This window comes from Bos taurus, chromosome 7, assembly GCF_002263795.3.
Source record: "Bos taurus isolate L1 Dominette 01449 registration number 42190680 breed Hereford chromosome 7, ARS-UCD2.0, whole genome shotgun sequence".
NCBI classification, from domain to species: domain Eukaryota; kingdom Metazoa; phylum Chordata; class Mammalia; order Artiodactyla; family Bovidae; genus Bos; species Bos taurus.
This window is the reverse complement of record NC_037334.1, coordinates 50,837,322-50,857,236: the sequence shown is the minus strand read 5'-3', so window position 1 is coordinate 50,857,236 and position 19,915 is coordinate 50,837,322. Positions and strand designations below refer to the sequence as shown.

The window sequence follows — 19,915 nt, the reverse complement described above, 5'->3', positions numbered from 1 at the left end:
ACTCTCTCACGGGGAGCAGGCAGAGAAGAACACACGTTCTCACAGGCTCCACTCATGCATATACACACACATGTGTTCATGCTCCCAGGAAAGACCCACAGATCCATGTCCACTTGCATGGGGACAGGCTCCCAACCTGCAGACACACAGCAATGGCCCTTTGTTGCCAGTGGCTCCACCAAAGAGGGGAAGAACACAAAACAAAACAAAAAAATACACCCATGACCTTAAAATCCTTTTATTCCCGTAATCACAGGCTGCCATTGCCGTGGATACGCGCTGTCACCCCGGCCCCAGCCTGTCTCCCTCCATGGCTTCCAAACTCCCAGCAGGCAGGCAGACGGGGAGGCTGCCCAGTTACTGCTGGGGAGGGCAGGGGAGGATAAGGACCGGGTGGGAGAGGTTCAACACCACACACGTTCACAGACTCAGGGCCTCAACTAGGGAGGGAGAGACTCAGAAAAACAGATGGGCAGACAGAGATACAGAAAGAGCAAGAACACAGACACCAGCTACCAAAGACACAGACCACTGTCAGCATAGCTCAGATATGCCCACTCCCAGAGTTACACACTCTTTCCCAATTCAGTACCACTCAAGGAGTGATACAGTCCCAAATTTACAAGCGTATACAAAACACACAGATATACACAAATCCTGAACACACCCTCTCCAAAATTCTAGGCCCACACAACTCAGAATATACACATTCCTAGATTTACAGAGACAGACCCAACTTTCAGATACAGATTCTCAGGCTCACAACACACAGGTATATATATATGCGATGCAGACACAACTCTTAGATCCATAAACACATGTCCTGATTCAAATATACACAGGCTCAAACTCCCAACACCCCAAGATAAACAGACACACATTCAATACACATAGTCACAGATATATCCATCTTGAGTCATTAGCACACACACTGCCCAGATTCCCACATCCCATACCAACAGACTAGACCTACACAGCCTCACTGAACAGCTGACACTGCCTTTGGCTTTAGGGGGTAGGTAGAATGGTTGGAGATTCCTGGGTCCTTGAGGGGGCAGTCCTTTCTCATTGCCTGCAGCCTGGGAGGTGGGCTCAAAGTTGGGGGGAATAAAGGGGGAAGTAAGAGAAAGAAAAAAAAAAAAAAAAAAAACTTGAGTGGGATATTCTTGTTGGGCAGTAGCGCGTGAGTAACTGGGGAGGCTTTTTGTGGTCTGGTGAGTTTCAGCTATGAGTGAGAGTTTAACTATTAATACACTTAATCAAGGGCACTTCACACACACACACACACACACACACACACACACACACACCCCCCCCCACAACCATATACAGAGGCTAGGATGGGACCAGGTGGTGGGGGGGGTAAGACAGAGAGAGCCTCAGATAAAAAAGGGGAAAGCTCCATTCAGGGGCCCAGGGGGGTGAGGGTAAAGTCAATGATTCATTTCTGCAAGCCCAGAGGGTGGGGATTGACACATAGTAGGTGCTCAATAAATATACAGTGGGCCAATGAATGAAGAACTGAACCACATATAAAGGGTGGCAATAATAACAACAGTAATGATAAGTGAGCCCCGCCTCATCCTTGGCCAATTGAGACATGCTTCAGAACACCAAGCTGGGGAACTGGCTTTGACTTCATGGTCACCCCAAAAGACATGGGATCTAAGAAAGTAGGCCAGAGTCTGGCTCATCAGCATCCCAGCATCCCTCCACCCTATCCTTTACCCTGGAAAGTCAGCTGACCCCGGCCCAGCCTACACCCCTCCCTCCCAGAGAGACCCCCCCCAATCTCCATTCTACTGTCCCATGAATAAGTAGGTGAGGTCCTAAAGAAAGCAGGGTATTTAATTCCCATAGACTTGTTTCTTTATCCAGATGGAACCTGCACCCCGCCCCCAACCCTATGAGCCTCAGCTTCTCATTTGCCAAATGGGTAGAAGCTGAAAAGAGGCAAGAGTTGGGGGTCACAGTAGGAACCCATGGAACACAGGCTTAATCTGGCCTGGGCCCGGGATGCAGAATCCTTCCCTTCCCCCACCCAGCCCAGCCCTGCCGGGTGGACATTCCAGGCCTCACGTGATAAAGACGAGGCCGCTGGCCCACGGGTAAGTCAACAGGCTCTGTCGGGGGAGAGATAGGAGGCCCCGGCCAGGGTCACCTGCTGAGCCGGGAAAACAGCCGGGCCCAAATACACACATAAATAAGGCGCCAATGGACAGCCAGTCAGCCAAGGGTCTGTCTTCTGCAGAGGAACCTCTGCCCCCCACCTTGGAAAGGGAGGTGGCATGGGAGAGGGAGGCTCAAGTCTAGCTCTTGCTTCCCTGGGAGAGCCCCAGGTTCCTGCCAAGATTGGAGGGGGGGGGGGGGAGGGGTGGTCTTCTACCAACGGCCCCAGGCCTAACTGAGAACTCACGAGGCCAACCTCCCTCAGCTGTTCCCACCCCTTCCCAGGGCAAAAATCACCCCCTCTCCCTCCTCCCCAAGGAGAGAGGACAATTTCCGTTCTGGGAATGGGGTGACAGCTGCAGAGCGGGCCACTATCCGCCCCTCCCCGCCCGACCCCGCCAGCTCTTGCTTGAGTCTCATCCAGGGAAACTGCTAAATCAACACTACGCAGTAGTAGGTAGCGCTGGCCTCAGTCTCCCCGCATCGCTCTCAAAAAGGCGTTTGGGAGGCGGCTTCGGGTCTCAGTCCCTGGTTTCCTAAGACGGTAGGCACCTAGGGTACGGGATTGGGGCGGGGAGGTCTTTCGGGAGGGGGATTAGGGCAAGCTTCGGCCAGCACGCCACCTAAAACCGTCTAATTGAAATGCTCTCACTTGCATGAAGAGCCTTCCCCCGGCCCCCGCCTCCCGCCCCCGCGGGCCGGGGCAGCTGAGGTGGCGCCGGGCGTTCAAATAGCGCTCCAAACAAGTCCGCAGCGACCGCGCACGCAGCCCCCGCCAGGCGGCCCCAGCGGAAAACTTGAAAGGGACTCTGTTTGCCGGCCGCCCTGGGGCGGCTCCGGCGGGGGCGAGGGCCGAACGAACGCACACGCCCCCTCCCCAGCGCTTCCTGCGCAAACGCGGGGAGGCGGGGGTGGGTGGGGGGCAGCCGGCCCACCACAAAACCTCGGCTCGGAACAGCGGCTGCGGCGCAGGGAAAGGCGGAGGTCAAGAGGCTGGCTCGCCAGAACCCCCCGCCCCCCGCTTCAGCCCCTTCTATCCGAAGACGTGACTCTCAGACCACCCAGGGTCCAGGGGGCAAAGTAGGGCGCGGCTGCCAACCCTTCAGACTGCCATCGCAGGAGACAACAGGGAGCAGGTCTTCCCGGAAGAGTCCCTACAGAACCCCCAAATCTGCTGGTTCCTCCTTGCAGCCCGTGGCACCAGCCCAACTCCGCGCACCCCTTCCGATTCCTGAGGGGGGGCACCAAAAAGCGATTTTGCTCCCTCATTGGGCGCTTCAGCTCTTCTGACAGGTCCCGGGAGGCGGCCCCCCGTTTAAAAACCGGGGTCACTCACTTTCTGTGGATCCTACAAATAAACAAAGCCAGGCGCACCCCGCGCTCCCCGCCGGAAAGCAGCCCATTACGGGCGAGGACAACTTCCCCCAGCAAGAAAATTAACACATTCTTCTCGCGGCGGTTCGGCCCCTCGCTCTGGGGAAGCAAAGAGGGAGGGGGGCTCGGGGCCAAACTTCATGGGTAAATTTGGGGCCAGAGCAGCGAAGCAGGCGGCTGGGACACCCACCTCCCACAGCTCCTCAGCTAGAAGAACACCCCCATTTTCCCTCCCTGGCTTTGCATGCTGCTTGGCCACGCGGGGCTCGGGAGACAGGCTGAAAGACTCCCTAAGGCTAGGGAGGAAGGGAGAGAGAGGCCGCGGGGAGCAGTGGTGGTCAGGGGTGATACTTTGACGAAAAAAAAAAAAAAGGTCAAACTTGATCTGCCCGCCAGACACCCCGCGGGCAGCGGGGGCGAGGAGCCTGAGGGGAAGTGTAGAAGTGGCCACCGCCCCCTCCAAAAGGAGGGGGAGACTCAGCCGCGCGTCGTCTAGGGCATTAAGAGCAGTGAGTGATGCCCCCAAAAGACAGGACTACGAATGGGGTCTGTTGGGGGGAGTGCGCGCCGGAGATCTCCAATCAGCCGCCCCCGCAGACGGAGCGCGAGCCCAGCGCCAAGAGGTAAAGACACGGGCTCCCGCCGCCCCTGTGCCCTCAAGCTCGAGTACTTGGGGAGGGGACAGTACCCCTCAGGGAGAGCCCCGGCCCCAATCCAAGGCGCCCAAGCCGCCGTCCCCGACCCTAAAACCCCTCTTTTTGTCTGAACTCAGTGATCTGCGACCGAGCTGACTGCGGCTTGGGGAGGCTTGAGTATAGAAGAGGCCACTGAGCGTTCACTGGAGCTAGGGCTCCTAGCCCCCGGGGCTCCGAGGCTCAGATTACGGGCGCCCCCCGCCACACCCAAACACGGACCCCTCTTTTCCCGTCCCTGGCTCTCCGCACCTGAACTTCGGGGGAGCCCGCGCCGCCAAACTTTCCGCAGACTTGCAGCGAACTCCGGCCCCGGCCGCGCACCGGGCCCCGGGGGAGGAGAGGGAGGTAGGCGGGGAAGGGGAGGGGGCCGGCCTCCGGGGGGGTCGGGGGAGGGCCGTGGCCCGACACCTACCGGCTCTCAGAGTCGTCCAAGCCGCCACTGCCGCCGCCGCCGCGAGGCCGAGGGGGAGGGGCGGGGCGGGGAACTGCGCTCCGCTCTGGGCACCGCCACCGCGGTGCGCTCCGCTCCAGCCGCGCCGCCCGCCGTGCCCGGGTCCGGAGCCGGAGTCACGCCGCCGCGGCTGGCCGGAGGCGGGGAGGGGGGGGGAGCCTGCAGCACCTGCCCCTCCTCCCCCTCCCCGCGGCCCAAATTAAAAAACAACAAAAAGCAACTAATCACCCCCGAGCGTAGCGCGGAGCGACTGGCTGAGGGCGCAGCGTGAGGCGCCCGGACTCAGCAGGCGGCGCGCATGGCTGGGCAGGGCTGGGACGCGGGGCCCGGCTTCGGGGAACAAGGTTCGGCTGCTCTTCTCTCTCGGCTCGGGCGCCTGCTCTCGCCGCCGCCTCTGCTGCCGCCTCTACATCCCCGCTCAGGCTCCGCCGCCGCGCGCCCGCCCGGGCAGGAGCTCTGAACGCTGCCCGGGGGCTGCCGGCAAAACCCGGACCGGACTGCACGCTCCCTCCTCCTCTCCCCCCCCCCCCCCCCCCGCGCCACCTCGGCTCCCCTCCCTCCTCCCTCCGCCTCCCTCCCGACGCAGCTCTGGCCACTTGGACGCCGCAGGCTCTGAGGCCGGAGCTGCAGCCACTGCGCCTCTAGCTCCCCGCGCTCTGACGAGGTCGGCCAAGGCTCAGCTCTCCAGCGCGCCCGGTCTTCACCTCTTTTCCCGCAACTTTACAAAAAAATAAGAGGACCTCACCCGTTCTGTAAGGAGTGCATGGGCTTGAAGACGCACCTTACAGGGAAATCCGCCATCCCTCTGCCCTTTCTCGCCAGCCGGCGGCGATGCTTCAAGGACCAGTAGGGAGGGTTTGGCCGCGCCCCTCAGCTCAGGTGCGCGTGGGGCTGGGTACTCCTAGCCGAGCACTCTTGGAACTAGACGCATGTTCAAAGATTTCACTCTTCCCAGAGCGCTTTCCCATACTCAGTGGGCTCTAGTTCCCAGGGAGAAAGGGGGGGGGGGGGGAGGGCAGACGTCCCTGTTCCCATTACACAGATGAGGAAACTGATTCGTGAAAGGACATTTTGTTTGCTACGCCGCCCCCAACCAGAACACTTGAGTCCTGAAGCTAAAGAGACCACATAGTGGTGTTCTGAGACGGTGGCCTGTGAACTCTGAGCCTGAAACAGTGCCTAGCACAGCGCCATGCTCAACAGACACTGGCTGAAAGAATAAAAACCCAGTGGATTCAGATTTGGACCCGCACATCCTCACCGTCATTCACTGGCCCCTCCATCTGCCCAGCTTGGGCTAATCCTAAAGCTGCATATGTCGACCTCTCACCACTTCAGAGACCCATAGCGCAAGCCCCGGGTCTTTCCCCAAGTGGAAAGTTTCTTCAGTTCTGTGGAATTCGTGGGGGTGGCTTTGTGCTTCCTGCGCCAGAGAAAACACAGCCCCCAAAGGAGAGACTCTAGCAGGAAAGGGGCAGGGCGGTTGGGGAAGTCTACCTAGGGTTAAATGTTACAGCCTGGGGCCTAGATAAGTGGGAGTTAACTGTGGCAGCCCAGGTGCCTCCAGTCACAGGAGCAGTCTTAGTGGAAGAAGTGGAAGCAGTTCCCACCTCACTGTCTCTTCTCCTCCTTGGTGTTGCTTGCCTGGGTGTTGCAGCGCCTGGGGCCTGGGTTTCACAGGAGCAGCCTGTGGATGCCCACCGTCCAAGCTTTCTAAATTTGGCTTTGGGACTTTGACCCAGCCAGGGGATAGGGGTGTGAGGGAGGTGTCAGAGGGCAGAGTTCATCTGGAATGTGTTGCCTGTCTACCTGCCCTGACCTCCAGGAGTGACTCTCTCGTGGACACCCCCTCCCTTCCTCAAATGCTGAGAAGTGTTCTCTCAACTGTGTGTCAAGGAATGGCTCCTAAGTGGGGGGGGGGGAGGCTTTAGCCTCTCCTCTCCAGCAATGTTCCTCAAAGCCACCCCAAACATACCACATGAGGAAAGCAAGGTACTTGATCTGAGAACATAGTTTTAAGACAAATGAACACCTCTAGATTATCACCCCTAAACTGCTTAAAGACAGACATTCTGGCTGACCCTGAGTGTCAGGTACTGTGTTGGACACTCACTTGACTATATGAGGAAAAAGGAGGCAGCGTCACATGCCAAGATGACCAGAGATCTCCAAACACTTAGCCCACCACGATCTACCTTTTCTGAGGAAGCTCAGGCCCAGACTGTGAGGAGGGACTTGTTCCCCAGGAGTCAGCAGCAGGCCTCAGAGGATTAGGACCCAAGAAATGAAACTTCGTCCTCAGGGAACTGCAGCCTAGTGGGGGAGAATGTGGAATCAGGCCCTGCACACCTGAAAAAAGCTTCATGCTGAAATTCATGGGGTGTGGGGGACAGTACCTCCACCTTAGGGAATTACTACTAAATATCCACTTTTTCCCCAAGGACGTCTGCCCACCCTCCCCAACTTGGCAAAGGCCAAGGGGCTGCAGGCTGCAATGGAGATGAGTCAAGTAATCCCAATGGTGACTTTCTCAGGGATGGGTGTTTGCATATGTCTGGCCCAGTTTAGAGTCAATCTTGGAGTCTTCCCCTTCTCCTGGAAATTAAGTAGAGGGAGACCCAGATCCTCACCTCTCCACCCCAGATAGGAACCAGAGAGGAGACTGGCAGAACTGTCCACATGGAAAATGCAACATGAACAGGAAATGCCATGTGCAAGCCATCTGCATAGAACTGTAACCATAACGAGTGAAACAAGAGGGAGACACCCAGGAAGGATTGGGCAGGAGGTCTCTGGCCTTGGGGGTGACTATCCCCACTCTATGCCCCTTCCACAAGAAGTAAAGGGATCCTGGTTCACTATTCCTCCCAAAAAGTATTTGAATTTCACATTGCTATTCAATCAATCTAAGGATTTAGGAAGCAATTTCCATAAGTCTCCAGTACCTGTTGGGGAGAGAAGAGGCATGCAGCCACCTGCCCTGTCTTCTGGGTAGGATCCTGCTCTCCTGGTTCTGGTTAGAATATCCATAGCTGGCATTTACAAAGCCTTCACCTTGAACAGGGCATTAAACTAAACAGTTAAGGCACCTTATCTCATTTAATCCTTACATCATCCCCAGTAGTGGTAGCATTCCCAATTTTCAGATGAGGACACTGACATGAGACAGGCACCAAAGTTGTTTTCCTAACCCCTGAGATTTGTTGGCCTAGTGAAGCTTCTCTGTCTGGGATTCACCTTGGTCATCATCCTATAGTGACTCCTCAGAGCCCATCAGGCTCAGCTCAAGCTCCTGCCCCAGCTTGGTCTGGCTTCCTTAACTGGTCCTGTTCTTCCCTGCAGTTCCTAAGCCCTGCTGACCAACACCATTCAACACTGGTGGTTCTTTCAGATACCTCAAAACTTCCCTTCAAGTTTGCATGTCTTTGTACAAATTGTTCCCTCTGCCCAGAAGGGTCTTAATCAAGCTCACCTCCTGAAGTCCTCATTGAAGACCAAGAGCATGTTATCACTCTACTGGGAATCTTCTCTGACTTCTATTCCCTGCCTCAGTTTGGCTTCTCTCTACAGAGCCAGCACTAGCCTTTGTGCAAATCAGAAAAAGCTACCACTTTTTGGCAGGTATAGGTACCCCCATTTGGCAGCAGGTCATGAACTGTCTTCCAGTCTTCCTTGCTCCCTTTGCCAGCTGGCTTTTTTGTAGTGCATGTACTGAGCAATTGTAGTCTGTGGCCTGGCTTTGGGGCCCTACATCTGTCCCCTCCTATGGCCACAGTGACCACACTGCACAGAAATAGCTTTTATTTGCTCATTTGTCTCCTGTCCCCTCACTACTACCATCCACAAACATTTGTTGAGAGTAAGGGAGAGTCCCCTTCCTGCTTTGGGCCTGAAGCCTGGCACTAAGTAGGTACCAGTAACAAGGATTGTAGCCAACATTTTTCTGAGCACTTACTATGTGTCTTGTACCATACTAATTGCTTTCAGTGAATATGCTTAATCCTAGGACTCACACAGCTGTTTAATGTTACAGAGTAGCAAAACCAGGATTTAAACCACTGCCTTGTAGGAGGGATCTACCTTTTCCATTAAGTGAAGTGGCTCAGGCGTGTCCAACTCTTTGCAACCCCATGGACTGTAGCCTACCACGCTTCTCCATGCATGGGATTTTCCAGGCAAGACTACTGGAGTGGGTTGCCATTTCCTTCTCCAGGGGATCTTCCCAACCCAGGGATTGAACCTGGGTCTCCCACATTGTAGGCAGACGCTTTACCGTCTGAGCCACCAGTCACCGATTAAACATCCAATGGCTTGGAATGGCTGTGTGGAGAGGAGTGTGGGAGTTAGGGTTTCCAATTTAGATGGTCAGTGCAGAGCCTGGCACACCCTTCTACTGAGGCGCCAGTTCCCTCATCTGTTACCACAGAAAATGAGGGCCAGGGCATTTGGAGTCTTGCTTCAGGGCAGGGTGCAGGATAGTCTTCAGTGGGGTCACACTGGTGGTTACACTTCACCCAGAGCAGGGCTGGGGGTGCAAACATGGCAGGGGAAGAGAGATGCCTGACTGCCTAGGCATAGGCCTAGGCCTCAGGGGTCTCAGGACTCACATACTGACCATTGGCCCTTAGGTACCACTGCTGTCCCCATGACCTCTGAAGGGACAAGAGAAGTGTGAAACTAGAAGGAAATTTCAGAAAAGCTAGGTCTGTTTCTTAGGAGGTCAGGGTCCAGTCCATCCCTAAGAAGTCAGTTTGGTGGCCCAGCCCGGCCCTGAGCTGTGCAAACAGAGTGGAAAAGACTAGTAGAAGGGTTACTCCTTCAGTCCCAGAACAAAATGACTCTGGGGTGAGGCTGGGAGGGAGCAGAGACCAGGCCAATACATGCACCTCACACACTTTGTAGTTCTGCTTGCCCAAGCACAGCTACACGTGTGCCACACACAACCAGAAGTAGCCCGATACTCTGCCAGACCCAGGGAAATAGGGAACTCAGCCAAATGTGACGAGGGGAGAGGGGCAGGGACAGTTGGGGGTGTCATGCCTGTGACAGTAACTCTCGACTTCTCTAGGCACAATCCTGGTTCAGCTGTCTTTCCTATGGGAAGTGGGAAGGGACTGGGTGCACTCAGAGGCCAAAGCTGTGTGGCTCCATGGCCCTCAGAATCATGGGGAGGGAGGGATCCTGAAGTAACAGAATGGGGCCTTGGGGGATGGGAGGACACAGCATCTCAAATCTGGTGACTGTAGACCAGAACAAAGGGTGAGGGTGTGTGTGCCCTGGGCATCCAGAAGCCAGCCTGGCCAGAAAGTGCTCTACCCAAGATCTACTGGCTCTGGTGGATGATAGGGAGAAAACTGGAGGTGGAAGAGGTGGGGCTCAGCCTCCCCTCACAGATCTAGCCCCAGAAGGCAGAGCATTGAGACTTTAAAACAGGACCCAGCCTCTTTCCCCAGACCAGACCTCATCTACCAAGCCCTACTTTGTTTTTCCAGAGAATGGGGTGCTCAGGCAATTGCCTGGGGGTAAGCCCCGGATGAACTGCTCTTTGAACTGGCGGGACTGGTTCTGTGTCTAGTCGCCTGGGCTGTCACGGGGTTGCTTGCTTGCCTTGCCTGGCCTGTGAGGAGGGAGGCCTCAGGAAGGGGCCCCTCGTAAATTGTTAACTCCCAGAGCAGCCTGTGCTGCCGTGTCCCCCAGCCCCACCCCCAGTTGTGACTCAGAAAGCCCACTGGAGGCCAGAGTAGGAGGTTAGAGGTCACAGCCAGAGGTCCCAGCACCTGGACAAATCCTTCCCCTGATTGGAGGGAGGTGGGGGGCGGGGAGTATATGGGGACATTGTCTATGGCAAAGGCCCTTCTAACTTCAGAGCTTCTCACCCTAGTTTGCCCTCCAGCCTTCCCACTGTAGCCCTGACCTTTGTCTCTCAGGAGAGTCAGAAACTCTGGGTGGGCCTCATGGGGCAGCCCCTGGGCAAGTCCCAACCCCACCAGACCCTTAATCTCAGGGAGATAACTATGCCAGTCCCACCACTTCAGCCCAAGGGGTGTCACTAGGACTAGATAATGAGTGGTTGGGGAAAAGAATTAGATACTGTTCAGAACTGGGATAGGACCCTCGGCATTGTTCCAACCCTGCTCCCTGGTGCTGGGGTTCCCTCAAGAGAAATAAAGGCTGCCTTTCTGAAGATATTATGCTAAACTCTTTATCTCCTTGGTAATTTATTTAGTCATCACATTCTCATTTTGCAAATAGGGAAACTGAGGCTCCCAGAGATGTGACTTACCAGGCTGTGACAGTTGTTCAGGAACGGGGCCAGGATTTGAACCTGTTGTGTACTCTCAAGCTGAACCCTTAAAGGGTTCTCTGTCTCCTTTTTAAATTCTTAAACTACTAGTGAGGAGACATTCTAAAGGCAGAATGGGCTAGACAGTTCCCCCAGTGTAACGCTGTGTGTAGGGGGGGCTGGTAGGGGAGTGTATATGGGTAGGAGACTGGCAATGCGCCCAACCTCTCTATAAGCCCCTTGGCCAGGGCAGCTCCCCCTCACATCACAAAGCCCCAGGTGCTATCACAGAAGAGGCTTGACTGCTGCTTCCAGGACCCTTCAGGAAGAATTCTCCTGACCCAGACAGGCTAACAAGAGAGGATTGATGGTGCTACCACCCTTTTCGCTAGGGAAACATCTCAGAAGCTGAGGAGACAGAGACAAGAAAAAAAAAATCAACTTTTAATCGAGATTGCAGATTCAGAAAAGATTCATAAGTGAAATGATTCCCCAAGGAAATATAAAAAGTTACTTACGGCACGGCTAAATTGAGCATGCTTCAATCAGGGGCTGTTGAGAAATCATTAAGATATACAAGATGCTTTTTTAGATATATGTGATTTCTGTCAGGACAGCTGGCTAGTGCTCCACTTAGAGAGATCTGGCCTGGAGCTCTCTGGGCCTGTTGTGTCATCTCCTCAGACTCATAGATGAGGAAGAAGGGCAAAGTGATGAGGAACCATACCTGCTGGGCTCCAAGAGCTGCTGCTCAGAGGTTGCCACTGCCCCTAGGGGCCCAAAGACTCTGGCAGGGAGAGTGGAGCAGAGGGATAATGGTCAGAACTTTTAAAATATTTATTTGGCTGTGCTGAGTCTTAGTTGCGGCATGCGAACTCTTAGTTGCAGTATATGGAATCTAGTTTCCTGACCAGGGATCGAACCTGGGTTCCCTCCATTGGGAGCAGAGTCTTAGTCACTGGACCTCCAGGGAAGTCCCTGGTTGGAACTTTTTATTGACTGAAGTAGCTTTTCCCCACTTTCCAAAAGCATAATGGGATGTGGCAGGGCTAGAACTACTTTATTCGAAAAACTAAAGAGGGGACTCACTGCTTCATATCCCCTGACCCCTTGCCCTATTCCTTGGGGTGGCCTGAGGAAGTGGTCACTCTATATGGACAGAGAAGGACCAGAATGTGCTCTCAGATCTATGTCTGAGGGCTCTGCCTTGGGGGAGGGGGCAGGTCAGGGAACACTGGGGGAGTAGACCACCCTGGGGAGTTTTCAAGGATGATCACTGGCTTTGGAGAAGACATTCTCCCCTCTCTGTCGCAGCCACAGCCATTTCTTAGGAAGAAACAGAAGACTTCTTCGAGGTCCAACTCTCCTCTCTTGCAGCCTGTGGGGGTCCTTCTGCCCCTTGCTTCCTCATGCCTAGGACTTTCAGGATTGAGGCTAGGACATCATGGAGAGTCTCTGGAATACTCATCACCTTCCCCCTCCTGGGGACCAAAACTTGTGGGCTTTAGAAAAGGCAAGGCCTAACTCACCTCCACGCTCTGTCCAGTACCTGGTTCCCAGTTGGTGTCAAATATTTACTGAAGAGGAGGGAGGGCATGAAGGCAATCTGTCCCATGGGGGTGGGTGTGGAGGAGAAAGGACAGGCAAGAGCCTGCTTAGGGGACTGAAGTGGCAGTGCCTAGACCCCTTTTCTTAGGCCTACCTGCCTGGGTAGTCACCTCCTCCATTAAATCATCAGGGAAGGCAAGAAACCTGAGCCGGATGGTGGTGGCCACACTGCCTTGTGGGTGACCCGAATCCGATCCCGGCCAGGCCGAGGCGCTATTTTAAACTCCAGCTCCAAGCTGCCGCCTCAGACCGCTTGGCTTGCCATCTCTGGTTACAAAGCCACTGCCCATCTCCCTGCCACTTCCCCCTCCCCACCCTAGAACCCCCTAGGCTCTAGGGTTCAATGTGTCTTGGGGCACCCCTACTCTCTGTAGGCCCTGGTCTGTCAACTAGCACTGATGCCTCTCTCCATCCCTTGGCTGAGCCCACTTAGGTACCCTCATCCCTCTACCCACACCAGGACCCATTGACCTTTATTCCGACTGAAAATTCTCCTGTGCGGTGCTTATCCTAAGGAATAAGGGCACACCCTGGCCAGAGAACCTGTAATCTTGCACCCCGATTCTGCTGGGGTTAGATCACGCAAGCTAGGATAGGGCAGATACTGCAGAAAGAAAGGAAGTAGGTTCGATATAAGTAGAGACTTCCGAGCAGTGAGACTGTGTTCTAGAAGATTTTCCCTTTCCTCAATGTCTGCCTGTCTGCTTGGGCAGGAAAAGGTAAATGACTCCAGAGGGAGTCCCCTCCCCAATCCCCTGGCCCAAGGGTTTGTGGGTTGAGGGGACTCAGGTACCATTTAGCCAGCCCACAATGTATTCTTCTCTCCCTTTCCTAAAGGGGAGAGCTCAGCACTCAGGTGGCCCAGCTGGCTGGGCCCGCTGGACTTGTGTCCACAATCCTCCTACTCCAGGCAGTAGTCCCCACTGGCTCTCAGGCCTGCTAGACCTACTCCCAAACCAACACAGGCCTAGGGGAGGCAGCAGAGACATTGCCAGGGCACCAGGGGAAGGGAGGAGGCTGATCATCCATGTTGGCTCCCTTCATCTCAAGCTGGCTGGACAGAAGGTCTCCCAGGCAGCCTGAGTATCCCCATGAACGCCCCAACTCCCCCACCGCCATGCTATGTAGTCTCAGCAGTAAGGTGTTGGCACCAAGCCTGGTGCAGCTGAGCAGTGACGCCAAATGCCCTGCCGTCTCAGGCAAGCTCGGCTCCCTCCAACCTAGCAGTTGGGGCCATGGGGAGGCGGGGAGGGTGTCTCCCACCCTCCTGGGCCTGAGGCAGCTGGGGACAGAGCCTTTCTGGAAACCTCCCTTTACACTCAATATTTAAGAGGCTATATGGCATACCTGTGAGGTCCTAGCCACACCTTCCAACCCAGGGGGTTGGTCTTCAGGTTAGACCAGCAGTTCTCAACTTGAGCTGATTTTGCCTCCCAGGAGACACTGGGGAATACCTGGAGACATTTTTGGTCATCTCACCTGCCGCTAAGCATCATACAATGCAGAAGACAAAGAATCAAATGGCCCAAAATGTCACTAGTGCTGAGGTTGAGAAACCCTGGGAAGAAGTCCCTGACTAATCTAGGAGTCTGGTAGGAGACAGGAGGCATTCTCCACACATACACAGACACACACACACACTTCATCATCTCTTACTGCCCACAGGCAGAGCAACAGACTCCTTGTGGCCTGAGGAATGTGGTAAGCTGCCTGCCTACCCACCTTCCCACCAGCCTCTGGGCTTGTCAGTAAAAGTGCCCGTGGCGGGGGGGTGGGGGGGGTGGCGCGGTGCGTGGCAAAACTTCACCTGCCTAAGAGCAGGACTCTGGACATATCCTACCTACCAAGGGAGCTCTACAGAGCCCTCCCCTCAAGAGGATCTGGGCCTATAGAAAAGCATAGGGGTTGCCCTACCCCTCCAGGCCCATCCCCAGGGGGCTGGCTCAGCCTGGGGCTGGCTGCAAGCTTTGGCCTCCTCCTCATCTCTCCGCCCCCTCCCACTTCTATTTAGGAGGCAGCCACGGTGGCTCCGCTCCTGTCTCTGGTTTCCTAGGGAGCTCTGCTGAAGCAGCCCAGCCTCCGTGGGTCCATCTGTCAGGGAGGCTGTTCCGCCCCATCGATTGCTGTTCCCAGGGGGGCTGTGCTGCTCGAGGGACCCAATGTGGCGGCCAGATAGGCGGGAACCACACCGATAAGAGGGGGTGGGGGCAGCTTGGCAGCAGGCAGAGCTGAAGGGGGCTGACACTTCAATGAGAAGAAACAAAGCTAGACAGGCATGAGAAATGCAGAAGGCCAGGGGCACCAAGGCAGGAGGCTCGCTGGAATGACCTCTGAAGCCAGCTGGCACTCTCAGGACTCGGTTTTGCTTCTGGACGCACCAAAGTCCCACTTATAATGACAATAGTAATAATAAATAACACATGTTGAGCGGGAACAGTGTGTCGAGCACTGGACTGGGGGCTTTGCACACCTCTGCTTTCACCTGAGGTTCACACTCATCCAAAGCAGGTGCTGTTCTGTTCCTCCAGGGGGAAGGAAGACGACCAGAGAAGTTACAGCGCTTGTCAGCTGCCACACAGAGGTGCTGGAACTACACTTGGAGGCGGGTCAGCCTGGCCAGTGGCTGTGCCCCAGCCCCAGACAACGCCAGGCTAGGGGAGGAGGCGTGTCTCGCCAGGCAAGAGGCCCTGTCCGCCCTCCCCTTGGAGCCGCCTCCTCCCCTGGGCTGTGACATCTGCCCCGCTTCCAGGCCCCAGACAGCTGCCCAAAGCCACGTCAGCACTTCCACGGGGGAGCCTGGAAACTGGCTCTGGCCCCTGAGCAAAGGGGGACCAGGAAGGCTGTGAGTCCCCGACCCCGACAGGGTGGCCTCGAAAGAGCATGACCCACTCAGCCCGGCAAGCGCTGTGTCAGCATGACTTTGCATCGGGCTTTCCCGAGCCTCAGTTTCCCCTGTTCAGATTGGGCGCTGAGGGGCAGAGGCCCGAGTTGGGAAGGGGGTCAGGGGAGGATGCAGCAGCATTTTTGGTGAACAGGAGTAAATATCCCCTTGTAGCCAGAGCTCTGGGGGCGCCCTGGGCAGCCTGCGACCCCCACTGTCCACTTGGGGCCAGGTGTTCATTTGGCGAGGGTCAGAAGGGTGAAGGGGAGGGTGGGGAACTACACACGGCCCAGGCCCGAGCACTGGCTGGCTGGGGCCAGAGATAACCGGCGCCTCCCGGAAAATCATTAGCATCTGTTTGGGCCGCGGCAAAGTTGGCCCGCAGGCGCCTCCGCCCGCCGGAAACGGCCCCTCACGCCCCCACCCGAGCATACTGGCTAAAGGAGCGTGCCCCCACCCTCCCCGGGGCCAGCTCAAACTGGTGTATCGACAACATCCACCCACCCAGGGAGGAGGGTCTGGGTGCAGGGCCGCAGGCCAGGCAGGCGGAGGTGGGGGTGGGGGGGCGCTGGCGCTGGTCAGGCGTCGCCGTCGGGCGTCCTGGAGTGGTGTGGGCGGCGCGGTCCGCGCTCCGGGCGATCCAGGCCGGCTCTTACTGGCGCCCGCAGTGGCGGCAGCCCAGGGAGTGTGTGGAAATGACACCGCCAGGGCGGCGGAGATCCCCCCTCCTGACATTGGCTGGAAAGTGGAGCAGCTCGTCAGGGACAATCAATGGCGATCGATCGCTGCACGGCGCGGGCGGGCAGCGCGGGGGAGGGGCAGCGAGGCTGGCGGAGGTGGGGGCATCAGCGGCTGAGGTCACATAACACGCAGACCCCAAAAGGGGCTCAGCGGCACTTGGGGTCACATGGACACACAATCTGTACAGGGATGGGTTACTATGGGCCACAGCCCCCACCAAGGAAGCACACTCACCACATGGAGTTACTGCACACTACTACAGTGTCTGACACAAGTTAAGGCAGGAGGTCAAGGGGTCAAACAAATGGTTCCCACGGACACACAAAAATAACAATACAGCCACAGTATCACACAACCAGTTCACACTACCACCACAACCGGTGATCCTACACTACACACCCACAATTATCACCAAGACACAAAAGTCATACATTCCACTAGCTGGTCTTAACTACATGACAGAAGGGAGTCACATACTCTGGCTGCACAACAAAGTCACACAATAAAGCAAAAAAGTCACACAGCCGAATTATACACCATCACCTCAAAGAACAGTGTCAAATTGGGTCTTAAAACTAAGAAACAACAGTGCCCCATATTGGCAACCCAAAAGGATAGAGAGCCCAGGTATACAACAGGGCCCCACACTGCCACAAGTTGCATTTCAGCAACTAAGACAACAGATGCAGCTGAACCCCATCCCCCAATATGAATATAACATGGGAAAATAAACATTATGGCACAGGCAAACCAGCATTAACTCTGAGGGCTCTTACAGAACCAATGAGCTACTTACTGCAGGTTAGGCACTTAGTGCTGGGCCAAGTACCTGGTAAGCATTCAAAACACAGTGGGTACTGGGATTATTTTTAATGTCTGTATACTAATTAAGTCATATCAATATAATGATTATTACTACTTAATAACATCACTCTCTCCAGATAGGTCCATCCCTCTCCAGAAATCTGATTCATCTCAGCAACAAAACTAGTTCAGCCATTACACGCACCTGAGAAACACAATCCAAGCATCACAAACTGCTGTACTCATTCACATAGTGGTCACACGTATCAGTTCCCTTAGTATACTGCCACACTGGCCACACACACTCTGGGACTTTGGTGGGGAAACCACCTCCAATCTCTCATCAGGTACACCTCAACTAGTACATAGTTACTGGCCCCATTTCCTGCCACTCTCACAAGGTTGAGAACACAGAGGGCCTCCCACCTAACAGTGATACACTCAGTTACAACAGGGTCCCAGAACCTCCCACACAAACTCCTTAAACACCATGGCAAATCAAGTCTCTCCATTGCTTCATTTCTCATATAGAAATGGAGGCATCAGGTCCAGAGCCCTATTACAAATCTAAATCAGGAAAGAGTACTGGCCCCAGATCAAAAAATCCACCCCCCAACACCCAGACACCATTTCCTAGTGGTACATGTGTGTAGGAACAAGGCCAAGATCCTTCAACACACCCTTAGAAGCCACTCCTGTGGTTCCAGTTGTAGGGCTAGCTGGGCTGGAGCCCTCATTTCCTCCAGTTAAGGCCTCGGCCCTCCCAGGGGCTTCCAGAAATCCCTTGCAGCCAGGGAGCGCCCCCTAAATGTTCCACCAGTAAAGACTTCAAACATTCTCTTGTCTGGCTGTGTAGCTGACTAATCCCTCAACCTCTGTGCCTGGATCCCAAATCTTGCCAGTTGATCCAAGATTCCAATACCTGCTCCCCTTCCAGAACAGCTATTTCCCTTCCTCCTGCACACGTGCACATACACACACAGGCACTCTTTAAGAGAGCTGCAGAACCACTAGGTAGCCTGTGACCTAGGATGGGGGAAAGCAAGGATCCTGGGCTGTGGGCAGTGCTACAATTACCTCTCATCCCTTATTCTCATCCTCCAGGTAGGATGGAGAAAGAGTTGCAGGGGAGGTCTGGCCTCCTTCCACATCATCCCCACTCCCAGGTGGCTGGAGGCTGCTCTTCCCAGCATTCCATTCCAGGCTTTTACTCACTAGAAAGGGTAGCTGGACTCCTTGTTTGTTCCCCAAAAGAAACAGACACAGACCCTGTACAGGGACACACGGGCTGGCTAGGCATGTCCATCTAAATGCTTATCTGTTTTTTGGGTAAATTTTTTCAGGCCTTGCCCAAATGAGTAAGGCATAGGCCTCAAAGGGGCCCAGAAAACATGCCCCAAGTCCCTGGGTTTCCTGGGAGATGCTGCTGCTCAAAATCCTCTGGCCTGTATAGGAGTCCAGCAAAGATGTGCAACTACCTAGGCCAACTTCCCTGAATCCAGGAGCATTCACAGGTAGCCCCAATCCTTTAATATGTTAAGGTCATTTTCCACCAAGCATTGCTATAGGCCAGGTTAGGTCAAGTGCCTATTTTCTAGATGAGAAAACCAAACAAGAGAGGAATTTGTTGCCCAAGAATATACAACTGAAAAGTCATGGGCCTGTGATTCAAATCCGGATTTGACTTCTTTTTCTCAAAGGCTACACAGTTTAGGCTCACACCCATATGCATAAACACTAAGGAATGTCCATGCTCACAATTCTCTCACACTCTCACAAGTTCCTACACACATAGGCAGCCCCCTCCCGCACAGACACAAGCAGGCCTACACTCTCCCACGCCTGGGGCCTGTCAGCCACATTCTCCATGGCTCCCTCCCTCCAACAGGGACAGTGGCAGGCAGCAAGTCCACATTCCCAGGTTTCTGCCCTGACCCTGCCACCCCCCCCTTCCCCACTCAGAGCACACATTCCTCCTGCTACAGCCAGATAACCAGCCCCAGGGGGAGGCCTGGGAGAAAGCAAGGCATTCTGGGGGCCGGACTGCTGGCCCTACTCTGGGCTGCTTAAGCCAGTTCTATTCCCTGGATCTAGCATGGTAGGAAGTCAGAAGCTTTCCCTGCAGATAGTCCCCATCCTCTCAGCCACACCAGACCCAAGGCTTCCCTCCTTATTCCAGGGCTGAGAGCTGGAAGCTGTGAAGCTCAGAGCTTCACACTCCAGGACGACTCCAGGGGTCTCCCAACTCACCCTTTGGATGCAAAATCCCTTATACAGTTAGTAACTAAAGCAGGACCTAGGGAGCCCCCAGGACTCCTCTCTCTACCACTCTAAGAGTCTCACAATAGGTAAAAGCATAGGTTCCATGCACCAAGAGCCCCTAAGCAGTTTTCCCCATCTGGGGGTAGTAGCAGTTAAATTCTCACAGCTCTGCCTGGGGAGCAACCACTTGGCGGGCTCAGCAAATCTGGAGTTATTTGCATACCCAGATGGCCAAGCCTGGAATTTCAAAGAATTCCCCAAGAAGAGGCAGCTGGCTTCCGGGTAGTGGCCCTGGAGGCTCACAGCTGTTGGGCTGGAAGACTGGGGAGTCTGGGGCCCCTAAACACAAGATAAGATTGAAAAGGACAAGGGAATAACATTTCCCAGGTCTTATTACCACTCCCAGCTCTGTTCCTCCTGTCCTCAGCCTCCATCCCTCAGGTATGAAGTCATGTCCTGGTTGCCCAGAGTAGGTAGGCAGCCAAGACTAGTTGGCTAGTCACAGGGACTGCCTAATCTTTGGGGAAAGGTTAGTGGTAGGCACCAGGCAGAGAAGTACTAGAAATATGGGGTCCCTTTGTTCACATGAAGTAACAGACAGGTCTTTGTGCCCATGCAACCTAAAGCTAGGTGGCAAAGGCCCTGGC

General features: G+C 55.0%; 1 protein-coding gene across 5 annotated transcripts in view; it reads right to left on the bottom strand.

Annotated features, from left to right (window-relative positions):
• The window catches only part of CXXC5 (CXXC finger protein 5), a 34,280-nt gene extending 29,133 nt beyond the window's left edge, over positions 1–5,147 (bottom strand). For 3 of the 5 annotated variants that reach the window (XM_024994433.2, XM_024994435.2, XM_005209465.3), the window contains exon 1: positions 4,651–5,147. The gene's annotated coding sequence lies outside the window, so the exon portion shown is untranslated. Of the gene's footprint in view, positions 1–4,487; positions 4,568–4,650 lie in introns of those variants that run through there. The other 2 variants (XM_024994434.2, XM_005209468.4) reach the window with 1 other exon arrangement.
• Positions 5,148–19,915: the final 14,768 nt, after the last annotated feature.